Source organism: Lissotriton vulgaris, chromosome 9 (assembly GCF_964263255.1).
Source record: "Lissotriton vulgaris chromosome 9, aLisVul1.2, whole genome shotgun sequence".
Taxonomy (NCBI): Eukaryota; Metazoa; Chordata; class Amphibia; order Caudata; family Salamandridae; genus Lissotriton; species Lissotriton vulgaris.
Genome location: NC_141697.1, coordinates 993892766 through 993920616, shown reverse-complemented (window position 1 = coordinate 993920616; position 27851 = coordinate 993892766).

The following is a 27851-nucleotide window of genomic DNA, read 5'->3' as shown; positions in this document are numbered from 1 at the left end:
CATTTTTGCAATGATGCAGCTCAGCACTGCAGATATCTTTGCATCAGTGAGCTGTGCCATTTCACTGTAAATATGCCCCCTGGTCCTCTGATGTAAATCACTTGCATCCACCACCACGCCCAGTCATATTTAGTAGATGAGAGGAGTTCAGGTGGCATGGCAGTTGACACCTGTATGGTCTGAGCCTGCATGCCAGGATAGCTGCGTACCATGTAGTTTAATCTAGGCGAGTCTCTTGAAATGTCCCTATGTGTAGGTTCTACACTGGGCCCACATATCCTCCACTCCTCAGGTGTGTTGTTTCTCCTGTGAGATACCAATTCTATGCTAGGGATTTGGAGGCTAGGTTAATGTGCTTGAGCACTGGTGAGAAAGACATGTGGTGCAGCGCAGTGCCAGAAACCGTCTTGCTGCAGCAAGCTGTGTTAATAGGAAAGTGCAGGGTAGCGCTGTGATTACTGTTATATCCTGTGGTCTACTAGTTCCTTGCTGCTCAGCCTGTGTGAGTGTTATGTAATAGAATGTTCATGAGTGCATGTTTTGGATGAGTGGTCAGTTGGATTGAGTGGGGCTGAGCAGCAGGATGCTGTTCCTTGTGGAGCTATACCATCTTACCTGTAACTGAATATTCCATGGTGCAAGGGTGCCTGCTTTGAAGGATGTCTGCTGTTTGTGTACCTGCACTAGCAGAAAGAACAGGAATGTGCTGTATCTTACAGAAACAGTGCATTGCTGCCTTTTACTTTTGACGTAGGATAAAAGAACTAGAAGGCTTGCGACGCTGTCCTACACCAACATATTATCAAAATGCCCATGAGCCTTCCATTGATGTTATGTCTCGCCATAGATGAGCCAGGAGCCTACCCTTTGGCCTGCAGACAGTGCCTCAGAGCACAGGGATATAGCTGCCTGGACTGCACAACATTACGTAGCTACCCACATTGGCCCTTGTTGCAACTTACACTGTTGCTGATGTAGTTTGTCACAGCCAGCACTATTTATTTATTTATTTTTGGCATTTATTAAGCGCGAACAATTGCCCGCAGGCGTCTCGGCGCTGTACTGTTTTACCCTCCTGTATGATCTTTGCAGTTTTTCAGAGGTTAAATAGCCAGGTTTTCAATTTCTTCCTGAAGGACAATAGATTTGGGCTTGATCTTATGGATTGTGGAAGCATATTCCATAGTCTTGGGGCGGCAACTAGAAAACGTCTGTCTCCCCAATTGACCAGTCTAGTCCGTGGCACTACCAGGTCATTCTGTCCTGCAGATCGTAACATTCGGGTGGGAATGTACGGGACAAGATGGTCGCACAGGAATTGAGGCGCTTGATGGTGTAGTGCCTTGTAGACGATACATAACGTCTTAAATTTAATTCGGTTCCTAACAGGTAGCCAGTGGAGACTCCTCAAGGATTCAGATATTGGCTTGAATTTGGGAATGTTGAGGAGAAGTCTGGCTGCTGCATTTTGGATTGTCTGCATTTTCTTAATTGTCTTAACTTGGGCATTTGCAAACAAGCCATTGCAGTAATCCAGCGCTGATAGGACCATTGCACTAACCAATGTCTTTCCCACATTGGTAGGAAGAAAAGGAAGAATCTTCCTTACCAATCGTAGCTTGTAGAAGGCATTGGAGGCAGTCTGATTGGCGTGGGCCATGAAATTTAGGTTATCATCAAAGATGACACCCAAGTTTCTCACTTTCGTAACTGGTTTAGGTACAGCTCCGAAAGATGATGGCCACCAGGTAGGGGACCAACTAGGCTGTCCCGCAACTCCAACCACTGACTCCTCAGAGATGACTGCAGACACCTGCTCCTCCAAGGGAACCAACTCCTCCTGGGGCACTGGGCAATCACCTCCGGTCTGCACGGCTGCCTTGAGATTGGTTGCCAGCTTCACCTTTGTCTTGCCTTTACAATCATGCCAGCGCTTCTTACAGTCACTCACTGTCCTCTTGACTTGAGCAACGTTGTTCACCTTGTCTACTATGGTCTGTCATATGGTATTTTTCCTCCCCAATGACACTTTGCAGATGACAAAGAGCTGGTGTGGGTGCTCCGTCACCTCCGTGATCACGATCTTATTCTCCTCCTGACTGAACTTGCACTTCCTCTTCCTCTTCTCTGGGACTCTGGCTGGTCATCCTGGCTGGTAGTGGGGTTGCAGGAGTTGTTGTCCTGTACAGTGCTCACTCCAGGCTGCTCCATTGCTGCTTTCAATTGTGTCACAAGCATCCTAGGAACGGTTTCGGGGTTTCACCCCTCTTCAGCCAGGATAGCTTTATGGATGATGATGGATTTAACCCAGATCTCTGGACTGGGGGTGAATGTTTTGATTTGTTCTGTATTCCGTCCATCAATTGTGTGTCTTTTGCTTTCTTGCCCTAAGTGCGCCAGGTATGCCCATACCTGGGTCCTGGGCTCACTGTGCCACTGGAATCAAGCTATCTTGGCTGAAGAGGGGTGAAACCCCGAAACCGGTCCTAGGATGCTTGTTCCGGTCCAGGGAGGACGTGGCTTGCCAGTTCGGGCTGGACTGTTCCCATGAGGCACAGGGTCAAGACTGATTTGCATATGGCCAGGTCTAAACTGGGATGGCATGGTGAGCAAAAGAATGATGGATTTAACCCAGATCTTTTGACTGGGGGTGAATGTTTTGATTTGTTCTGCATTCCGTCTATCAATTGTGTGTCTTTTGCTTTCTCGCCCTAAGTGCGCCAGGTATGCCTACTGTGGGTCCTGGGCTCCCTGTGCTGCTAGAATCAAGCTATCTTGGCTGAAGAGGGGTGAAACCCCGAAACCGGTCCTAGGATGCTTGTTTCTGGTCCAGGGAGGACCTGGCTTGGCAGTTCGGGCTGGACTGTTCCCATGAGGCACAGGGTCAAGACTGATTTGCATATGGCCAGGTCTAAACTGGGATGGCATGGTGAGCAAAAGAATGATGGATTTAACCCAGATCTTTTGACTGGGGGTGAATGTTTTGATTTGTTCTGCATTCCGTCTATCAATTGTGTGTCTTTTGCTTTCTCGCCCTAAGTGCGCCAGGTATGCCTACTGTGGGTCCTGGGCTCCCTGTGCTGCTAGAATCAAGCTATCTTGGCTGAAGAGGGGTGAAACCCCGAAACCGGTCCTAGGATGCTTGTTTCTGGTCCAGGGAGGACCTGGCTTGGCAGTTCGGGCTGGACTGTTCCCATGAGGCACAGGGTCAAGACTGATTTGCATATGGCCAGGTCTAAACTGGGATGGCATGGTGAGCAAAAGAATGATGGATTTAACCCAGATCTCTTGACTGGGGTTGAATGTTTTGATTTGTTCTATATTCCGTCTATCAATTGTGTGCCTTTTGCTTTGTTTCTGACTCGGCGCACCCGTTTGCGTCAGTTTCTACAACCGATAGCTCTTCTTAACGCCATGGAGCGCTGTATTGTAAATACGCCGCAAACATGACAGGAACTGTCATACCGCAGCGGTAACATTTTTGGCGCTCTGCTGCGGCAAAACAACGGAGCGCCAGCTCTTGTATACATACCTGTTACTGCTCTAGATACAGACTGGTGATCAGATATGGAGCAATTAAAATTATGATTCCATGAAAAGAGAGAAAAGCATTCTTTAACATTTTTCTGTGTGGGGGTGTGGAACCATCAACGAATGCCGCACCAGGAGCAGGGGTGTAACGCAGGCCCCTGCAGCGCAGCCGCCATCCCCCCTCCCCATTTCTTCAATGGGAGTCCCATTCAGCTCAAGACCAATGAATAAATATATGTGAGATATGAGACACTCTGGGGATCTCATCATATTCTGCTGGGGGGGGGGGGGGGCATAATTTTGCGTTACGCCACTGACCAGACGACAACCAATGCTAAAGACAGGCTCGAATGCAGTTGATGCAAAATTACAGACACTCCTCGGCAGGTAGGTCTAATTCCACATGGGGAAGAAAGGTCAGAGAAGAGGCATACATTGCATGTGCACAATATCAACACGAGCGGAAATTGAACGGGATTCTCCTTATCACACAAGGCCTTGGATCAAGGAGGAAGAGATTAAATGTATCCAAAAAACACGCAGGTGATCAGCGAAGAAATACATTTTTATGTAGAGATTTGTGAAAAAGAAATAGATGAAACACGTCTTCGCCGTGTGTATCCGGTAGTAGATCGTTTTTAGATAGACAGAAAGGTTCAGCGGTCAAATGCCACCATCTAGTGGTGAGAAGTTTAGTTTCACTTTTAAAGGGCTTGGGAAGAATTTTTCAAGGTCGGTCTGGTTAGTGCATCTTATAAATACATCTACGCAGTAGTGAATATGGAAAGTGTCACTGCCAGGTGTTCATCAGCAGATCATTTTTCCATCACCCTCTTTGCTTCCACGGTATATCATTTATGGTAGTTATTGATTTATTTATGTACCTACAGCCAGATTTATCAAGGTTTTGCGTTGTCCTTGCTCCATGCAAGGGGGCGTAAAGGTGACGCCAACTCTAAGTGCAATTTATCAAGACACACATGGTCACCTTACTTGACCCTACATGGCATGATACATCTAGAGTAACGCAAGGCAACGCTCTGCCCTGCATTACTCTGCCCAGGGAAGGGGATCAGTGGTTGTTCCCACTCACCCACCCATGGATTTTGGCTCACTCCCAGATTTACCATTAGTGATAGACCTGGGAGTGCATCAAAAGGTACGCCTCCCCAGATGAGGCTTAATGAGGAGAAATATCTTTACATCTCCTTGTTATTTCCTCTTTCTATCTACGAGTGGTGCATTCTGCAGGACACATAGAAAGAGGAAAATACCTCAGAGGACTGCTTACGAGCAGGAAGGTGTCCCTTCCTGCACAAACACAATCGTGCCTCCAAAGCAGGCACCCTTGCACCCTACAGCAAGGGTACCTGCATTGGCGCTAGGCACCAAAAGTGCACCAATGCTAGAAAAGGATAGGAATGCATGATTTAATTGCAAATAAAATGCACTCCTGCCCTTTCACGTGGAACAGCAAGGTGTGCTGCTTGAAAGAATGATAAATCTGTCTCCTTGTCACTTACTTGTTTGTGAGTTTGCACTATCATTGGAGCCTCAGGGCAACAGGCCTTCCTACTGTGTTGGTAGGAAAGGTATGTGGGTGTCAAATGCGAGGAAAGGAGAGTAATTTAGGGGTACTGAAAGCCACTCATACCCCTGGGCACCAATGACACTGCACATGCTGCACTATTGATAGCTATCACCTTAGGAGGTCAAGGAGACCTTTCAATGCACTGAGAGCTGCTGCACAAATCACAACCCCAGCGTTATCATCAGAGCCTAAAGTAGAACAAGCATTGCTACATCAGTTCTTTTAGCTTTTCTGTAGAGAAAGGTTTTTTCTAAACTTCTCTAACATACATAATGAAGATATATTGAGTCCTTTTACATTTCTTCAGGTCCATTTTCACCTGCTTGAAATTCACAAAAGAATTCCTGGCAAGCGGACAGGAAGGAGGAGTCCCAAGTCGTGATTTGTAAGTTTGGGAGCGGGCCAAAAACATTTACATTTGTGGGCATTAGGAAACTCCAATGCGACCCTATCCCACTCTGAAAATGGCCATAAAGTTAATTAGTCAAGGACTGGAGTGACGTTTCTTCCAAGAAAGGGAACAGATCACCTCCACATTTGGTTGCTGCTAGGGGATGGCCTTTCTCAATGGGAAAAAATGTTTCCCCTTGAAGAGAAAGAAAACAAAATGTGAGTTTTATGGAGGGTCTTCATTCCTTTAAGATGCTAAACTACACTATGTAGATTTCTTCAGATGTGGAAGAGCAGCTTTAGAGAGATATCATCGGCATTCCAAGTAGAAAGCCTGGCAACCTGTGCCTGGTGCAGCTTTCCAAGCATGCTTAAAGGAATGTTTGTGGATAGAAAAAACGAAATAGTGTTTTCAGGTAAAGATGTAAATCTTCACCCACGCTTTTACTTTTTTTTCATCAAAAGGATACATAATGTGTAGCAGCATTCCATGCGTCTCTTACTTACAAAGTCATACAGCATGTATAGTAACAATGCACACTTTCCACATACACACACATGCACACATCCAGACACACACGCGCACACAAACACACACACGTTACATCACAAAGGACAGCAGAAGAAGCATCACCGTCCTTCAACATCATTGATTTCAAATATTGGATAATTTCAGTGTGGGTAAACAATAGGACATCCTATGATAGCAGCTATACCTGACTCGGTATAGCTGTCCCTCCGGGCACCGATATGTGCTATCACAGCTCTGAGTTTCCTGTTATTTAAGTGTTGAGTTCATTCAAAGTCAAAAAATAATAAAGTGGTTACTCCTTGTTCTGGTATATTTCATTTATTTTTCATGAAATTATTTTTCGCAAAAAACGTTTTCCATTATTTCACATGAAATCCAATGCATTTCGGCAGTATCATTCTGCCTTCATCAGGGAAATAGTAAATCTACAAATTAAAATTAAAGAAACACAGTTTTAATCCATTAGCTTGTATGGTTTGTTAACATCTCTTTAAACTAAACATTTCAAGGTTTTACCAGCATTGCAAAATAACTGAATCAACATGCTATTTGTGTGAACTTATAGAACCTATGAATTCTCCTAAGCGTTATGGGAATCGTTCTAACTAAATGTATGTTAGTGCCTTGCTCGCTATTGCTGGCTGTTGTTTTCTGCCGTCCATGCGGCGCTTTGTTACAATGTATCTAAAATTGCTGGTAATTGCTTTCTGCCGTCCGTGCGGCGCTTGGTTACAAAGTATCTAAAAGAGCCTCGCGTTACGCGCTGGCAAGATCTGCTCACACCGTACTAACAGTTATGACACGTAAATAAAACTACTGTTTAAGCGGAATGTCGAGGCTAAGATAATAAGAGTTTTACGCGCATTAATCGCCTAAGGTGGTGGTCTGCTTACTTTCTCGGCGTTTCTGTGGCTCGCGCCATTCCTCTGCGGACAGCTTGAAGTTACTTCCGGTATTACGCCCCTGGCGCCTGCGCTCTATTATGCTCGCTCTGATCCGTTTTTTTTAATGCTGGTTTGGTTTCCCTAACTTTATTGGTGTTCTATTCTTGGGGATCTACACCAGTGCTCGTGCCACTATGTTAATGTGCCGCAACTGTGCTTGCAATATGTGAATATGCTCAACAGTTATCTGTACAATAAGAATGATTTACTCAATATAGGTAATTCTGATGTTTATAAATAGCAAAGAAATTCTGTTCTTTCGTTGAGTCCCCCGGGCTTCAAACTGCCCAGGTTGTAAATCCAGTAATTCTCCTGTTTTAACAGCTTGGTTTTATTCAGGGATCCTTCCAATTTGGGCAGTGTTTCGAGTACGCATACTCTTAATTGGCTGACATTGTGTTGTTTTTGTGTGAAATGTTCCGCCACACTGGTTTTCTGGGATTTGAGTCTAATGGTGCTCTTATGTTCATTTATGCGGACTTTAAGTTTACGTTCTGTATGTCCTACGTAAACGTCTCCACAAGGACATTTGATCATGTAGATTAAGTTGCTAGAATCACATGTTGCGTTCACTTTTAATGGTATGGGGTGTCCCCTTTGTGGATGTGTTATGCTTGCTCCTTTGATGATGTTATTGCATGTATTGCAGTTATAACACGGGACGGTGCCCCGAAATGATTTTGCAGTGTGTTTTTCTTCCTGTGGTTTTAAGAAATCCGCTAAATTTTTTGCACGGGTATGTGCAAAGATTGGTTCCTCTGAAAAAATTCCTTTAAAGTCTGGTTCCATTTTGAGCATTGGCCAATGCTTTTTGATTATTTGTTTAAATTGGGTGCTGACTGTAGAGAATTTACTGACGCATGTTATGCGATTACTGGATGTGGATGTTTTCCGGACTAATAATTCTTGTCTGGATTTCTGTTGGGCTCGTGTTGCTGCGGTTTGAGTAATGTCTGGAGGATATCCCCTTTCGATGAATCTTTGTTTCATTTCATTCATTTGTTCTTTGCATTTGGAAGCTTCTGAGACCACTCTCTTCACCCGTAGCATTTGAGAGTATGGAAGAGAGTGGTCTCAGAAGCTTCCAAATGCAAAGAACAAATGAATGAAATGAAACAAAGATTCATCGAAAGGGGATATCCTCCAGACATTACTCAAACCGCAGCAACACGAGCCCAACAGAAATCCAGACAAGAATTATTAGTCCGGAAAACATCCACATCCAGTAATCGCATAACATGCGTCAGTAAATTCTCTACAGTCAGCACCCAATTTAAACAAATAATCAAAAAGCATTGGCCAATGCTCAAAATGGAACCAGACTTTAAAGGAATTTTTTCAGAGGAACCAATCTTTGCACATACCCGTGCAAAAAATTTAGCGGATTTCTTAAAACCACAGGAAGAAAAACACACTGCAAAATCATTTCGGGGCACCGTCCCGTGTTATAACTGCAATACATGCAATAACATCATCAAAGGAGCAAGCATAACACATCCACAAAGGGGACACCCCATACCATTAAAAGTGAACGCAACATGTGATTCTAGCAACTTAATCTACATGATCAAATGTCCTTGTGGAGACGTTTACGTAGGACATACAGAACGTAAACTTAAAGTCCGCATAAATGAACATAAGAGCACCATTAGACTCAAATCCCAGAAAACCAGTGTGGCGGAACATTTCACACAAAAACAACACAATGTCAGCCAATTAAGAGTATGCGTACTCGAAACACTGCCCAAATTGGAAGGATCCCTGAATAAAACCAAGCTGTTAAAACAGGAGAATTACTGGATTTACAACCTGGGCAGTTTGAAGCCCGGGGGACTCAACGAAAGAACAGAATTTCTTTGCTATTTATAAACATCAGAATTACCTATATTGAGTAAATCATTCTTATTGTACAGATAACTGTTGAGCATATTCACATATTGCAAGCACAGTTGCGGCACATTAACATAGTGGCACGAGCACTGGTGTAGATCCCCAAGAATAGAACACCAATAAAGTTAGGGAAACCAAACCAGCATTAAAAAAAACGGATCAGAGCGAGCATAATAGAGCGCAGGCGCCAGGGGCGTAATACCGGAAGTAACTTCAAGCTGTCCGCAGAGGAATGGCGCGAGCCACAGAAACGCCGAGAAAGTAAGCAGACCACCACCTTAGGCGATTAATGCGCGTAAAACTCTTATTATCTTAGCCTCGACATTCCGCTTAAACAGTAGTTTTATTTACGTGTCATAACTGTTAGTACGGTGTGAGCAGATCTTGCCAGCGCGTAACGCGAGGCTCTTTTAGATACTTTGTAACCAAGCGCCGCACGGACGGCAGAAAGCAATTACCAGCAATTTTAGATACATTGTAACAAAGCGCCGCATGGACGGCAGAAAACAACAGCCAGCAATAGCGAGCAAGGCACTAACATACATTTAGTTAGAACGATTCCCATAACGCTTAGGAGAATTCATAGGTTCTATAAGTTCACACAAATAGCATGTTGATTCAGTTATTTTGCAATGCTGGTAAAACCTTGAAATGTTTAGTTTAAAGAGATGTTAACAAACCATACAAGCTAATGGATTAAAACTGTGTTTCTTTAATTTTAATTTGTAGATTTACTATTTCCCTGATGAAGGCAGAATGATACTGCCGAAATGCATTGGATTTCATGTGAAATAATGGAAAACGTTTTTTGCGAAAAATAATTTCATGAAAAATAAATGAAATATACCAGAACAAGGAGTAACCACTTTATTATTTTTTGACTTTGAATGAACTCAACACTTAAATAACAGGAAACTCAGAGCTGTGATAGCACATATCGGTGCCCGGAGGGACAGCTATACCGAGTCAGGTATAGCTGCTATCATAGGTTGTATACATATCTCTCCAGACGGGGAGAGAGCTCCGGAGGCACGAAAACTACACTTACCTTTCAGTCGAAATAGCTGTGCTCTACCCTACACTTCTAGAAACAATAGGACATGCCTGTTGTCACAATAAGAGAAATTTTAAGCTAGTGAGGGAGCGTTAAAGTTCAACTCGTGCCTTCACCACGCACTGCTAATTACCTCCCATATTACATCACTTCTGTAATGTTCTATGACATCTCACATAACAACACTACAACATATGAAGTGACAATATTGATGAGAACATTGCATGGAGGCACAAGTTATAGTTAATTTGGAGCATGACTGATGGTCACTTGAGATAACTATAATTGGGAGTGTCAGTAGTTTTGTTAGCTTGAAATGGTATCTTTTGACTATATATATATATATATATATATATATATATATATATATATATATATATATATATATATATATATATATATATATATATATATATATATATATATATATATATATATATATATATATATGTATATATATATATATATATTTATATATATTACCTACTTGCGATAGCCAATAGGTATATATAGTTAGGATTTTTTTCCTATGGGATTTCTGAAAATTCTATGTCGAATAACTTTGGTGTTTGTGGACGGAATTGGCTGAAATTTTCAGGAAAATGGCACATTTTGTTTCTGAGCAGCCCCTGAAAATTTTTGGGGGGGGGGGGTTTCGTCAAGGGGGGGCGAGAAAAAGGGGGGTCCCAAAACACGTTTTTCCCATTCATTTTTCCATAGGGCGGTTGGACTCACTTTTAGCTCGAACGGCTGAATGGATTTACACGAAACTTGGCAAAATTGTACGGACTGGTAGCCCGATGTGCCTTTGCTATGTCTCAATATATGTGCTCCAGTGGATTTTGAGAAATTAACGTTTTAAAAAATATATATATCTGTGACAGCGCTCCGGTTAGCGCCCCGGTTCGCCTACCGGAAGCGTAACGGAACTTCGCGAAGCTGATTGGCTCTCCAGTATCTGTCAACATTCTAAACAGTCCGGAGCGGCCGCCATCTTGTCTCTTGGTAGGATCTATAGACAAGAGGTGGTGAAAAACGAAGGGGGAAATGAAGGAAAGGGGGCAAGGTAGACCCCTCCTGACCCCCTAGGATTGATGAGGGGGATATTAAAGTGCCCCGCGGGGCAAAAAATAAAAAATACATTTGTTTCCGATTTTTCGCCGTAGAGGCGCGACCCGGTACGCGAACCAGGCAGCTAACCGGGCAGCTTACCGGCTGCGTAATGGGAGTCAGGAGAAGCTGATTGGCTGTCAACATTGTAAACAGTCCGGAGCGGCCGCCATCTTGTCTCTCGGTAGGATCGAGAGACAAGAGGTGGAAAAAAAGGAAAAAAAAGGTGTAAATGAAGGAAAGGGGGTAAGGTAGACCCCTCCTGACCCCCTAGGATTTATGAGGGGGCTATTAAAGTGCCCCGGGGGGCAAAAAAAATAAATAATAATTTGCGATTTTTCTCGGTAGAGGCGCTTCCCGGTACGCGAACCGGGCAGCTAACCGGCAGCGTAACGGGAGTCCGCCATCTTGTGTTTTTGGAGCGTCCGGTTCGCGTACCAGGTAGCGTTCCGGTAAGCGTAACAAGGGGAAAACAGTAAAATAAAATTTAAGGGAATAGATTTCCACCAATTCCACCAAACTTGGCAAAATTGTAGAGACTGTTTGTTTGATGTGCCTTTGCAAGGCCTCAAGATATGTGCACGTGTGGATTTTGTCTAATTAAGGTTAAAAAAAATATATATATCTGTAAGCGTGTTCTGGCGCGCTTACGTTACGGGTTTTGTTTGCGCTGGAGAGCCGATACGTCACAGTTATGCGACGCGTCATGAGGCGTCTCACGTGGCTACGTGCTACGTCACGTAATAAAGAATATATTTTACAGCTATAGATATTAGCTTTTAAAAAACCAATGAAATTCACTGAAAAAACCATAGGTTATAGACCATTTATAGTTAGGAATTTGCATTTACAAAACCTTGAAAATTCACTGAAAAAACCATAGGTTAGAGACCATATATAGTTAGCTGGACATTTTATTGATATAAAACCAATGAAATGCCATAAATAGTTAGTTGCACTAACTATATATTTCGCGCATCCGCAATCCAATGCTGATGATGTCACATATTACATCATTCATGACATGGTCAGTGACATCACTAATGACATATATATACTAGCAACCCGTCCTGACGTTGTCCGGGTATGAATTGCTGCCGGCCAGTAGTATATTGTTTTGTAGGATTTCGTTTTGATAGCATTTCTTATCTGTGACAGGCCTGTGAAAAGCTCTGATTCACAGTGCACTGCTGATGCACTTAAGAGTGCGCGTTCAGTAGTGTGTGATCTCGAGTTTCCCTACTTTATTTTTTCTTGCAATATTATATAGCGCATACTCGACAACATGGCATGAGCGCAATTTACATTACAGAAGAACACATTCATTTGAGGTAGGCACGGGGAGACAAAGCGATTTGTCTGGAATACCAGGAAGTTGAGCTGATGCCGAGATTCGAACGTAGCTCCTCACCTCTAAAGTTCACAATTCTAGAACTTGTGGTGGGAGGTGTGTCTAAAAGTGTATGTCGGTGCTGGACATCAATGAGAGAGACCTGTACATTTTTCAAATTGGTGGTGAAAAAATATGAGTATGTTGCTGGAGATGTGGGCCGCTGTGCCACCAATGTACTTACCAGGGGAGGGTAAACACCCATTATTCCGCAACTTTATTTCCGCATACCATCACTCTGCCTACTTTCATTACGAAAGTACCATGACTCCGCAATGCCATTATAACGCATGGCATTACATTTTATATGCTTTTATCGCGCATACATTTACGAAATTTGTTGTAAATGCATGAATGGTAAAAGCATGTATTGTTTTTTAATGTTTGGATAAGGTAAGTATGGGTATAGGGGTATATGTTTTGGGTTACTGAGGTATATGTTTTGGGGTGTTTGGGTATTTTAAGAGTTCAGATATAGTTTTGGGTTATGGGGTACAGGGGTAGTTTTGGTTTGGGTTTTGAGGTAAAGGGGTATTTATAGAGTTCAGGGTTAGGTTTGGGTTTTGGGGTATAGGGGTATTTTTAGGGTTTAGGGATAGGTTTAGGTTTTGGAGTACAGGGTATATTTATAGGGTTAAGATGGGTTAGTGTTTAAGGGTGTTGGGGTATTTTAAGGAGTAAGGGTGGGTTATGATTATGGGGTGCAGGGGTATTTAAAGGGAGCAGGGTGGACACCCAGAGCTGGAATGTACAGAACCTGGGAAGAAAAAACTATGAAATATTGGGCACAGCGCTTGCTTTTTTTTCCGTAATCCTGCGCCCCGCACACGCCCACGCCCCCAGCACATGCCCACGATATGAGACATGGAATGAAGGGTGGAACGTACCACACGCCCCCAGCGTTTGTCACGCCCCCAGCACACGCCCACAGCACAACGCAGACACGCCCACAAGGGACAACTTTGCTGGCACGGTTCTTTTACATTTTAAATGTATATGAAGGGCGTCTGCATAGCCTCTGTCCTTCTGCTGCAACTGCCCTTTCCAAAGCTGTATTTGGTGTTGTGATTGGTGCTGTGGTTCCTGAGATTACCTGCCTCAAACGTTTGGGCTCTCCCTTATATTAGTATATATATATATATATATATATATATATATATATATATATATATATATATATATATATATATATATATATATATATATATATATATATATATATATATATATATATATATATATATATATATATATATATATATATATGTTAGACCTGGCACATTGGCGTGAGTTTCCCTTCCACTTTTTGCTGATGTGCCTCCGATGTTTTGCTGGTTTTCCGATACTCAGGGCACTGCGCCACGGCTGACCCGTGCCGCAGTGCAAGTGCTCCCTACTGTAAATTGTACATGCGATTGGTATCCATGATTGGTTCATTGGATTTACTGTTAGTCCTTAGTAAAGTGCACTAGGAGTGCCGGGGCTTGTAGATGCCAATACTGCTGGTGGGCCTGCAGCGCTGGTTGCGCCACCCACCGAAGCAGCCGTAAAGATGTGTCTGGGAACTGCGACCGCAGAACCCGCGTGCGGTCTCGTACTGTCACGCTAGCTGGGCAAGTGCACCCACTTGCCAGCCCCCGAACCTTCCCTTGACTACATATTAGTCACCCCTATGGTAGGCCTGCGGGCAGGGTGCGTTGTAGGTGTAAGGTAGGACAAGCCCTGATGTGTGTGGCATGTCCTAGTAGTGACTTACAACCAAAACCGTATTTCACTATTGAAGGCTACCTGCTCCATTAGGCCAGACTGAGCTGCTGGAATTGTTACGCCCTATAATCCCAGCAGGCTCAAGGAGCATGGTAGCGCGTCGTGTTTAGTATGCCTGAACTGAGGATGATAAAATATTTCTTGTAGTCAAGTTTATTTTAGTATCCTGTGTTTGCAAACGCTACTTTTAGAAAGTCAGCGGTTGCTTGCCTAACCATTTCAGCCCGCCTCTGCTGGTATGTGTATCTGACTGTCTGGGACGTGTGAGTGACAGGGCTGGGGGATGACAGGTGGTGAATGCGCAGATTACACCTTAGTGGGAGGTAGGAGTGGCTCTTGACTCTGGATCTTGCTGTGCTCTGCCACCACAATGCTGGCTCCACCCCCCTGGGGAGCGACTGATGACTCAGCCGACACCTGGCCCAGGAAGGGCGAAGCCCCATCAACAAGGTACTCTGGCGGCCCCTGTCCGCACAATGCTGGCTCCACCTCCTGTGGGGCGTCTGATGCGCCTGCCCCTCACACTGAAAGCAGAAGCCGGAGTACCCCCACCGGAGTACTCAAGGACTGAAAGTGGCTATGCAAAGGCCTCCCTGGCCTGGGAGAACAGAAGAAATACCGTATAAAAGAAGGAGCCCTGCTCCTTGAAAAATTAGATCCTGTTTGGGCTACAGAAGGAACTCTGCCCGACGAGAAGGACCGTGAAGGACAAGGAAGAGGGCTGTCTCTTGCCTGTGTCTGGTGCCTTGCTGCCGAAGGAGAGGAAAAAGGAAAGACTGCGAGAAGACTTTTACTTGACAAGACTTTGTGCCAAACTCTGCTGAAACAATCTCCAAGGGCTTGCTGTGAACTTGCCCCCTGACCAGCGCCACAGGACCAGTGGGCGCTACATCCTGAAGAAAGCAACTGCGTGTGCTGTCTATCGCTGCAGTACAGACGGAGGAATCTCCTCCAAGGCAACGACATCCACCTGACCACCGTGACCGGGGCCCCAAGCAACAGCGAAAGCAAAGTGAGGTCCAGCCGCCGCTGGTCCGAACACCGTGACCGCAACTGCATCGGGAGCCCGAGAGCAAAGCGAAGGAGGACCCGTCCGGTCCGAGCTCTCGAGTTGACTGCGCCACGAGCAGCCAATCCACTTGCAAAGACGGACAGTTGCCCTGCGAGAGTCCACTGGGTCGGTATCTTGCCCGACAGCTCAGCTGTGAGCACACAGCTGCACCGGCACTTGGCTGGGTACGTCCTGCACTTGGGGACCGTACTGCCACTTGCCGCCACTACGCAGCCGCCGCCTCCAGGGTCGGAGCGGACGACGAGGAAAGGACCCTGCCGCCACAGAACACCGCTGCCCCGGATGACCCGTGACCTGCTCGGCTGAGAGCCGCAACGAACAGCGACCCCGGGAAGGCAACGCGACGTGGGACAGCTCCCCTGGAAGCCGCCCGCTCTACAAGAACTTTGTTGAACTGGCCAGAAGGCCCTAAAGAACTCTTATTGCTAGAAAGAACTGTGGCAACCTGAACTAAGTAACTTGGAACCGCTATTTGAAAGTTCGCTAACTGTATCCACAAGCCTGCTTAAAATCTATATAAAGATATATATTTTTACAGAATACAGTCTGGTCTCATTGTGTGGTGGGTTGGTTGTGACGGTGTAATAAAAGTGTTTAACCCTATGTGCCCCAAAGATTAGCCTACGACTGCTTAAGCCACACTACCTAGAGGGTAAGCAAAGGTTGTCTGGAAGGTAACCCTCAGCCCTGACGAGGAAGAGAGAGTCCCTGCTTGTCGCTAGTGTTGTACAGCGCCAACTAGAGCCTCCCCCTTCCTACATTGGTGGCAGCGGTGGGATGTTCGAATTTACACTTGCGGTATCTATACCTTAACTTCTGACCATTGCACAGTGATTACAGTCCAGTTACTTAGCCACAGACTTTGCTTTTTGCCGAAAGAAGATTCCGAGTGTGAGAACCATGCCGGGCATGAAGAGCCTGGATGGAGCGGAGTCCACGACCTCTGAGGTGTTGGAGGTGGAGTGGGACGCCGCAAAGCTGGACAAATACTCAAAGACTGAGCTGAAGTTTTTCTGTAAGAAACTCAAGGTTCCGCACGCTGGTTGCAAGAATAAGCCAGAATTCTACAAGGCCCTGAAAGCCTGGGTAGAGTCCAGAAAGGCCCCGGAGGATCAAGACGCCCTCGCGGAACAAGATGCAACGGAGGAGCAGAATGCACTTGGGGATCTGCTGGATCTCGAAAGGCAAGACAGCGTGCACAGCTTTGGTAAAGGCCTGTCGCCAGAGGAGCTGGCAGACAGGAAAGAAACAAGGAATCACGAAAGAAAGCTGGCAGAATTGAAAATCCAACTGGAGCTTTAAACAAAAAGAATGGCGCTGGAAGAGCGAAAGCACCAAATGGATTACGAAGTGAAAATGAGGGAGATAAGCCTGAAAGAAAGAGGCTTGGATCGTCCTCCCTCTGGTGGCAGCACATCGCCAGTGCAGGTAGAGTCAAGAGTGCACATCCCGAAGGACGTAGTTAAAGAGTTCTTTAAGGGGGATGACATAGGACAGTGGTTTAGGGCATACGAGGTAGCCATGTCCTCCCACCGGGTCCCTGACAAGGATTGGGGAGCGGGGTTGTGGGGAAGGTTCCTTAGCGAAGGGCGAGATACCTTGCTAGATTTGCCCGTTGAGAATCAGAGATCCTATTCCCACATGAAAGAAGCTTTAATGAGCAGGTACGGGCTTACCCCTGAAATGTATAGACAGAAGTTTAGGGGATGTACTAAGCGGCCTGGGAATACGTATGTGGAGTATGTGACTTATTTTTGCAGAGCACTGGATGGTTGGGTGAAGGGTAGCAAAGTGAATGATTTTCAAGGTCTCTTTGATTTAATTGCATGGGAGTACTTGTCTGATCACTGTTTTCCTGAGTTACGCCAACACCTGATCGATAGCAAGCTGTCCAACCCGAGGAAGCTTGCTGAGGAGGCGGACCGCTGGCTCAGCACCAGGGTCCACAAGGGTCCGGTGGGAGACTCCGCCAAGAGTGGGCAGGGTCCCCAGCAGAAGAGTGGGGGGGGCAAGGGGGGAAAACAGAAAGGGTTCCAAAAAGGCCCCCAAAGTAGTTCCCAGGGGAACCAGCAGCAAGGTTCTCAGCCTCCCCCACCCCCAAAGCAGAATGGGGCCCCGACAGGTAAGCCTGTTCCAAAGGGGCCCTTCAATTGTTACAAATGTGGCGAGCCTGGGCACATATCCAGTGACCCCAAGTGTCGCCTGTTTGGAAAACCCGCACCCACTGGTGCTCCGCCCCGTCAAGTGACTAGTGTTCACTTAGGAGAAGAAGTGATGGTCCCGGGGGGTGGAGATCCCGTTCACATGACCCTGGTCTCGCTAGGAGACAGTGAGATGATCCCTACGAACTACCTGCCCTCTAACACTAAGAAATATGGACAGGTGGTGATCATCAATGGCAAGGAAGCTGAGGCTCTTCGAGACACAGGAGCCAGTGTGACTGCAGTGAGGCAGCACCTGGTGTCTCAAGAGCAGGTTGTACCCCATGCCTACTGTAGGGTTATCAACGCTGATAATTCTGAGAGTCAGTGTCCGATGGCTCAAGTTCCCTTCGAGTGGGGGGGGTCTCTGGTACTCTGCAGGTCTGTGTAAGAAAAACCATGCCTGTTGACTGTTTGCTAGGGAATGACTTGGAGCACTCCCCTTGGGAAAAGGTGGAGAAAACGACTCACCTGCGGATGGTGGGTCTGCCTGACTGGGCGTGCGTGACCACCCGGTCGATGGCAGCCAGTAGGGGTGATCAAGAGGTCCTGGGGCCTGAAGGAGAGGCCCAGGAACCGGCCTTAGGGAGAAGGCGCAGGGGGCGCGGGAAACCGGCCCCTGAAGTTCCCACGGTCCAGGAGGAACAGACCTTGAGGGGGATGCCCTGGAGCCTACAGGGGAACAGATCGCCGAACTGGGGGACCTGCCTGAGCTGACCCATTGGCAGCAAGAAGGAGGACCCTCCAGGGCGGAATTCTGCAAGGAGCAGAAAGAATGCCCTTCTCTCGTGGGTATGCGGCAGCAGGCTGCAGACCAGGCCAATGGTGTTCAGGCCAAAACACATTACGTGTACTGGGAGAACGACCTCCTGTATTCAGAGCCTAAGGCTGCTGAACCTGGGTCAGCCCGTGTGCTGGTGGTACCCCAGAAGTTCAGAGCCTTCCTACTGGGTCTGGCTCATGATGTGCCTTTAGCAGGACATTTGGGGATGGACAAGACCTATGACAGGCTTGTCACCCACTTTTACTGGCCCCAAATGCACAAGAGCTCAGACGCTCATTGTAGACCTTGTCCGACTTGCCAGGCAAGTGGGAAGACCGGAGGGAAGAACAAGGCTCCCCTCCAACCCTTCCCTGTGGTTGGTACGCCATTCCAGCGAGTGGGTATTGACATCGTTGGGCCTCTGGACCCCAAGACAGCCATGGGCAACAGGTTCATCCTGGTCTTGGTGGATCATGCCACCCGGTACCCTGAAGCCATCCCTCTGAGGACAGTGACGGCCCCCGTGGTGGGACATGCACTGATGGGAATTTTCTCACGAGTAGGATTCCCTCTAGAGGTGGTGAGCGACAGGGGGACCAACTTCATATCCAAGTATATGAAGTCCCTTTGGCAAGAGTGTGGCGTAACGTACAAATTCACCACACCTTACCATCCCCAAGGTAACGGGTTGGTTGAAAGATTCAACCGAACCCTGAAAGGCATGATCATGGGCCTAGAAGGTCCAATGAGGCGTAAGTGGGACGTCCACTTACCATGCCTGCTCTTTGCATATCGCGAGGTACCACAGAAGTCCCTAGGGTTCAGCCCCTTTGAGCTGCTGTACGGTCACCCCGTGAGAGGACCGCTGAGTTTGGTAAAGGAAGGCTGGGAGCAATCTCCCAGGAAACCTCCCCAGAATGTATATAGCTACATGCTGGCCTTCAGAAACCAAACCAGACGCTTCAGACAACTTGCCGAGGCAAATCTGGAAGCGAGCCAGGAGGAGATGAAGCGGTGGTACGACCAGAATGCCACTCTGGTCGAGCTTCAGCCTGGACAAGAGGTGTATGTCCTGGCCCCAGTGGAGCCCTGTGCCCTTCAAGATAAGTGGACAGGCCCATTCGAGGTTGTGGAGCGCAAGAGCCCCGTGACATACTTGGTGGACATGAAGACGCCCAGGAACCCTTTGCGGGTCCTACATGTCAACCGCCTCAAGCCCCACTTACGAAGGTCCGAAGTGGGCATGTTGTTGGCAACTGATGACGGAATGGAGGAGGAGTCGGAGCCTCTTCCTGACCTCTTAGTGGCCTGTGAGAAAGACGGGTCAGTGGATGGAGTTAACCTCTCACCCACCCTGACCCCCGAACAACAGGAAGACTGCCGCCAGTTGCTGGGGCAGTTTCCCGATCTGTTCTCCCTGGTTCCGAGTGTCACAGATTGGTGCGTCCATGATGTGGACACCGGAGACAGCTTACCTGTGAAGCATAAGGCTTACAGGGTGACTGACAGGGTCCGGGCCTGCATCAAGGAGGAGGTCTCCAAGATGCTTGCCCTGGGGGTGGTTGAGTCTTCCAGCAGTCCTTGGTCCAGCCCCGTGGTCTTGGTCCCAAAGGCTGCTGCGCCGGGAGCCACACCCGAACTCCGGTTCTGTGTGGACTACAGAGGACTCAATTCAGTCACGAAGACTGACGCGCACCCCATCCCCAGAGCTGATGAGCTCATTGATCGGCTAGGGGCTGCTCGGTTCCTCAGTACGTTTGATTTGACGTCTGGGTACTGGCAGATCGCCTTGACCGATGGGGCAAAGGAGAGGTCGGCATTCTCGACACCAGATGGGCATTTCCAGTTCCGGGTTATGCCATTTGGGATGAAGAATGCCCCTGCCACCTTTCAGAGATTGGTCAACCAGGTGTTGGCTGGGCTGGACGAGTTCAGTGCCGCCTACCTGGATGACATCGCGGTGTTCAGTGGCACTTGGCCAGAACACCTGCGACACCTCTGGGAAGTGTTGATGGCCCTGCGCAGAGCAGGCCTCACAATCAAGGCAAGCAAGTGCCAGATTGGGCAGGGTTCAGTGGTGTACTTGGGACACCAAGTTGGGAGTGGCAAGGTAGCACCCTTGCAACCCAAAATTGAGACCATCCTGGCTTGGGAACCCCCCAAGACCCAGACTGCAGTGAGAGCCTTCCTGGGGCTCACTGGGTATTACAGGAGGTTTGTCAAGGGCTATGGCACGATCGTGACCCCCTTGACAGAGCTGACTTCGAAGAAGCAGCCCAGGAATGTGATTTGGACTGACACCTGTCAGAAGGCTTTTGACACCCTGAAGACTGCCATGTGCACGGCGCCCGTGCTCCTGATTTCTCCAAGGAATTCATAGTGCAAACAGACGCTTCAGAGCATGGTGTAGGGGCTGTTCTTTCACAGATGACTGAGGAGGGCTTTGACCAACCTGTAGCCTTCATAAGTAGGAGGTTACTTCCACGGGAAAGTAGGTGGAGTGCAATAGAGCGTGAAGCATTTGCTGTGGTCTGGGCGCTGAAGAAGCTAAGACCCTACTTGTTTGGGTCTCACTTCCGAGTTCAGACGGACCACAGGCCCCTCAGATGGTTGATGCAAATGAGGGGTGAGAACCCGAAACTGTTGAGGTGGTCCATTTCTCTACAGAGTATGGACTTTACGGTGGAACACCGCCCTGGCACCGATCACGCCAACGCTGACGGTCTGTCCAGATTTTTCCGCCTTAGTGATGTGGAACTCCCTGGGGAAGGGTAGTTCCCCCCACATTTCAGCTGGAGGGGACACATGTTAGACCTGGCACCTTGGCATGAGTTTCCCTTCCACTTTTTGCTGATGTGCCTCCGATGTTTTGCTGGTTTTCCGATACTCAGGGCACTGCGCCACAGCTGACCCGTGCCGCAGTGCAAGTGCTCCCTACTGTAAATTGTACATGCGATTGGTATCCATGATTGGTTCATTGGATTTACTGTTAGTCCTTAGTAAAGTGCACTAGGAGTGCCGGGGCTTGTAGATGCCAATACTGCTGGTGGGCCTGCAGCGCTGGTTGCGCCACCCACCGAAGCAGCCGTAAAGATGTGTCTGGGAACTGCGACCGCAGAACCCGCGTGCGGTCTCGTACTGTCACGCTAGCTGGGCAAGTGCACCCACTTGCCAGCCCCCGAACCTTCCCTTGACTACATATTAGTCACCCCTATGGTAGGCCTGCGGGCAGGGTGCGTTGTAGGTGTAAGGTAGGACAAGCCCTGATGTGTGTGGCATGTCCTAGTAGTGACTTACAACCAAAACCGTATTTCACTATTGAAGGCTACCTGCTCCATTAGGCCAGACTGAGCTGCTGGAATTGTTGCGCCCTATAATCCCAGCAGGCTCAAGGAGCATTGTAGCGCGTCGTGTTTAGTATGCCTGAACTCAGGATGATAAAATATTTCTTGTAGTCAAGTTTATTTTAGTATCCTTGGAATGTAGAGAGGCTACGAGAGCAGGAACCAGTAATGCCTCAAGCCAATCTTTGCAGAACGGAGCTTCTGAAGTGCGTCTCTGGCTGACGCACAATAATATCACCAACAACCTCCTCCCTTTTGAAAAGAAGCAGAAGCCACACAGGGGAACTGGAAGGAAACGCTTTATTCGACTTGGACAGGCATGATGCATTTCGGCCTCCTGGCCTTCTTCGGATGCCTCTGTGTCCCGGATACTCCCCCACTCGTGTTTTCAAATGTCCCGCCTCTTCCCCATTGGTGGGAATCTGCTCCCTCCCCAATCATGTGTTTTTGCCACTACTTGCCGCTCTTGGGAACAGCAAGTCCCAGAATCCATTTCACCGGGTAAGTGTGCAACTGGAAGTCTCTGATGTTTTAGACCTAAATGGCTTGCAGAGTACAGGGCAATACACGATGTGGCCAGATGTAATGAGTCCAGGTTGTAATGTGGTCGCCAGCGCTCCCTTGGGTCCCCTTTACGTTCTAACCTCCAATTTTCTCGCATCCGCTGGGCAGGAGATAGGAATAGCCATGTATTCCAGCTCGTCGTGAAGTCACGACCGCACAGCAGCCACCCTTGCTTAGCTGGAAACGGGAGGCGGGCCTGAAGTAAATCCAATACCTTGGAATGTAGAGAGGCTACGAGAGCAGGAACCAGTAATGCCTCAGGCCAATCTTTGCAGAACGGAGCTTCTGAAGTGCGTCTCACGCCCACAGCACAACGCTGACACGCCCACAATGGAAAACTTTGCTGGCACAGTTCTTTTACATTTTAAATGTATATGAAGGGCATCTGCATAGCCTATGTCCTTCTGCTGCAACTGCCCTTTCCAATGCTGTATTGGGTGTTGTGATTGGTGCTGTGGTTCCTGAGATTACCTGCCTCAAACGTTTGGGCTCTCTCTTATATTAGTATATATATATATATATATATATATTACCTACTGGCGGTCGCCAGTAGGTATATATAGTTAGGATTTTTTCTCTATGGGATTTTTGAAAATTCTATGTCTAATAACTTTGGCGTTTGTGGACGGAATTGGCTGAAATTTTCAGGAAAATGGAACATTTTGTTTCTGAGCAGCCCCTGACAATTTGGGGGGGTTTCATCAAGGGGGGGCAGAGAAAAAAGGGGGGTCCCAAAACGCATTTTTCCCATGTTAATTTCCATAGGGCGGTTGGCCTCACTTTTAGCTCGAACGGCTGAATGGATTTGCACGAAACTTGGCAAAATTGTAGGGACTGTTAGCCTGATGTGCCTTTGCTAGGTCTCAATATATGTGCTCCAGTGGATTTTGAGTAATTTAGGTTCAAAAAAATATATATATCTGGGCGGAGCCTAACCACACATCTGATCTGATTGGCTGTCAGCACTTCATCCAAGAAGTGTTGGCAGCCATCTTGGGACCAATATACATGATAGCACCTCATTAAAAAGCATTGTAGTTAATAGAGGGTTTTAGGACTTTAGTTACATTATAAATCATTTGTTGATGGTACCATACTCGTTTTAGGAATTGTGGTGGGTTCTAAGGTGATTTTACCATGTGAAAAAACCTTCTGCTGTGATATCATGAATATTGTTTGAAAGAAAACTAATATCTCATGATTTTCCCACAGTGGTTTGGAAGGGGATCTATAAGCTAAACTGAAAGCATATTTTCTGTAAATTCACATTATCTTTCTCAGTCATGTGAAAATGAAGTCTGACATTCTCAGTAAAACATGTACATCCAACAAGGACAGAGACTGTCAGTTGATTCCTTTGTGTTCTACTGCAGCCTCCTAGAGTGTTCTAAAGAACAACTAGAGCGCTAACAGTCCTACTTATTACAAAGGTATGGCACACCTGAAGCCATCTTGATTGGAATAAAGTGGTAACTCTTAAAACATTTAATTTAAAAAGAAACAACATGAGGGGGTATATTTTGCCATAGAAAGTATGATTAGTGCTGCAGAATGAAAAATTAGGGCACATTTTGAGTGACTTCTCAAATCCTTTTCTATTTCATTAAAACATTCTGACATGCAGTCTCCCAAAATGGCCACCAGAGACAAAAGAGCCCAAATGTAGCCCAAATATCACCCAGATGTAGCCCAAGTATAGCCCAATGACAGAATGTCCCAGAGTGTTCTAAAGAACAACTAGAGCGCTAACAGTCCTACTTATTACAAAGGTATGGCACACCTGAAGCCATCTTGATTGGAATAAAGTGGTAACTCTTAAAACATTTAATTTAAAAAGAAACAACATGAGGGGGTATATTTTGCCATAGAAAGTATGATTAGTGCTGCAGAATGAAAAATTAGGGCACATTTTGAGTGACTTCTCAAATCCTTTTCTATTTCATTAAAACATTCTGACATGCAGTCTCCCAAAATGGCCACCAGAGACAAAAGAGCCCAAATGTAGCCCAAATATCACCCAGATGTAGCCCAAGTATAGCCCAATGACAGAATGTCCCAGAGTGTTCTAAAGAACAACTAGAGCGCTAACAGTCCTACTTATTACAAAGGTATAGCACACCTGGAGCCATCGTGATGGGAATAAAGTGGTAACTCTTAAAACATTTAATTGAAAAAGGAACAAAATGAGGGGGTATATTTTGCCATATGAATTATGATTAGTGCTGCAGAAAGAAAAATTAGGGCACATTTTGAGTGACTTCTCAAACCCTCTTCAATTTCATTAAAAAATTCTGACATAGTCTCGCAAGATGGCCACCAGAGACAAAAGAGCCTAAATGTAGCCCAAATATCACCCAGATGTACCCCAAGTATAGCCCAATGACAGAATGTCCCAGAGTGTTCTAAAGAACAACTAGAGCGCTAACAGTCTTACTTATGACAAAAGTATGGCACACCAGAAGCCATCTTGATTGGAATGAAGTGGTAAGTCTGAAAACACTCAATTTAAAAAGGAACAACATGAGGGGGTTAATTTTGCCATAGAAAGTATGATTAGTGCTTCAGAAAGAAAAATTAGGGATCATTTTGAGTGACTTCTCAAATCCTCTTCTATTTCATTAAAAAATTTCTGACATGCAGACTGAAACATGCACTTTGAATACCAGCAGCAGACGTCCCTGGTGAGCAGTAGCTTTACTACAGTGATCTAATGTGCAACTAGAGTGCTAACATTCAGAATTTATGGCAAATGTGTGACACATCTGAATGCCTTCTTGATGGAACCAAAGTAAACAAGCATTGAAAATGCAATAGATCTCGCCCTCGTTTAAGTTAAAGCCATTCTGTTTGTAATGAGGTGGCTTTTTAGCTTTGCTTTTATTAGTGTTTTTTCAACTTTCATGTAAATAACGCACCGTTTTCACCAAATCGACTTTGCCCAAGCACACCCTTCCCTTCGGCCAACAAATCCCAAAAATTCGGCACACCTGCCGATCCACTCTCCCTACAGCTCACCCAAGCCCCGTCCCTCTAGCGCAACTGGAACACCCCAAATTCACCTTCTCCATGCGCACCAAAAACTCCCATTGAATAACATGACAATTCGCTACTCCGCACAAAAATTGCTCTTTAAAGCACTTCCACTGCTCCGATCCGCTTCAAACTTGGCTGGACACTAGTTCCAGCGATTCCCTAACATCTCACCAAAAATCAGCCCAATCCATCCACTGGAACAGGAACGAATTTCAACTTGAATACGCGCCCCCCGCAAACACAAAAAAAGCCATAAAACGGCCAAATCTCGACCAAAAACCGCCAAAATCCCTCAAAACCTTGCCAACACCAATACGCACGAAACTGAACCGGCCCCTCAGCCCTAGGCTCCGGGAACCCTACTTAATTGACCCAAAAGCCCTAAAAAAGCAACATAATACACACGAAAACGCCCTAACAACCCTAAAATGCATATAAGTATATGTATGCATGCATTTATGTTTGTATTTATATAGATATACAGATGATATATGTTTATATATGTATGTATATATATATATTCACTGAAAAAACCATAGGCTATAGACCATATATAGTTAGGAATTAGCATTTACAAAACCTTGAAAATTCACTGAAAAAACCATAGGTTATAGACCATATATAGTTAGGAATTAGCATTTACAAAACCTTGAAAATTCACTGAAAAAACCATAGGTTATAGACCATATATAGTTAGGAATTCGCATTTACAAAACCTTATTTTACTCACACAAAACCATTGAAATTCCATATATAGTTAGTTGCACTAACTATATATCGCGCACCCGCAATCCACTGCTGATGATGTCACATATTACATCATTCATGACATGGTCAGTGACATCACTGATGACATCACTGATGACATCTCAAATGACATCACTGATGACATCACTGATGACAACATCCAGTGACTGTATGTTTCTGTAAAGTTAAAATATGTCTTACATATTGAAGAATGAGTGGATGTATAAGTGTCTGGATGAAGGTTTTAGTAGGTGCATGACTGACTGTATGAGTGAGTGATTAAATGTGTCTCACTGAGTGCATGGGTTAGTGACTAAACTGTCTTAATTTGTGCATTATTATGTCTGTTGTTCTGTAAACTGTTGCATGTGTTGATAAGTAGCTATATGAGTAACTATATGGGTTATTGATTGGTTGCCCAAGTATTTGTATGGGAGACTGAGTGTGTGTGTGGGTGGCTGGGAGGTGTATGACTCTGTGCATAGATGTGTGAGCAGTTGATTCACTAGATGTATGGTTTCAAAAGTGCATGTGGAAACAGCTGTATGGGCGGTTGACTGTGTGCATGAGTGTATTGGTGAGTGAATGGATATCTCAGTGCTACATGTCAAAGTAAGTACATATGTAAAACACAGTACATGTGAGAGTTGACATATATAAATAACTGTGCATAAGAGCCAGTGAATGTGTGAGTGGCTGTATGGATCATTGTGAACTTGTATCAGGGATTGTATAAGAGAGTTAATATGTGTTAGTATATGTTTGAATAAGTAAAGTTTGTATAACTGTATAGTTGAGGAAATGGAGGTGTGATTGATTCTTTGATTGACTGACTAGGTGTGTGAGTAACTCCATGGATGAGTGACAGTCTGTGAGTGTCTGTTTACACTGATTGTATCTAAGGTTATATTAGAGTCTGAAGAGGTTCATCGTATTATCACATGAATGATATCATCAGTGGTGTGATCAGTAATGTCAAATGAGATGTCATCAGTGATGTCATCAGTGATGTCATTTGAGATGTCATCAGTGATGTCATTTGAGATGTCATCAGTGATGTCATCAGTGATGTCACTGACCATGTCATGAATGATGTAATATGTGACATCATCAGCAGTGGATTGCGGGTGCGCGATATATAGTTAGTGCAACTAACTATATATGGAATTTCAATGGTTTTGTGTGAGTAAAATAAGGTTTTGTAAATGCGAATTCCTAACTATATATGGTCTATAACCTATGGTTTTTTCAGTGAATATATATATATATATATATACTAGCAGCCTGTCCCGACGTTGTCCGGGTATGAATTGCTGCCGGCCAGTAGTATATTGTTTTGTAGGATTTCGTTTTGATAGCATTTCTTATCTGTGACAGGCCTGTGAAACGCTCCTATTCACAGTGCACTGCTGATGCACTTAAGAGTGCGCGTTCAGTAGCGTCTGAAATCGAGTTTCCCTACTTTATTTTTCCTTGCAATATTATATAGCGCGAACTCGACAACATGGCATGAGCACAATTTACATTACAGAAGAACACATTAATTTGTGGTAGGCACGGGGAGACAAAGCGTTTTGCCTGGAATCACAGGATGTTGAGCTGATGCCGAGATTCGAACGTAGCTCCCCAGCTCTAAAGTTCACAATTCTAGAACTTGTGGTGGGAGGTGTGTCTAAAAGTGTATGTCGGTGCTGGCCATCAATGAGAGAGACCTGTGCATTTTTCAAATCGGTGGTGAAAAAATATGAGTATGTTGCTGGAGATGTGGGCCGCCGTGCCACCAATGTACTTACCAGGGGAGGGTAAACACCCATTATTCCGCAACTTTCTTTCCGCATACCATCACTCCGCATACTTTCATTACGAAAGTACCATGACTCCGCAATGCCATTATAACGCATGGTATTACATTTTATATGCTTTTACCA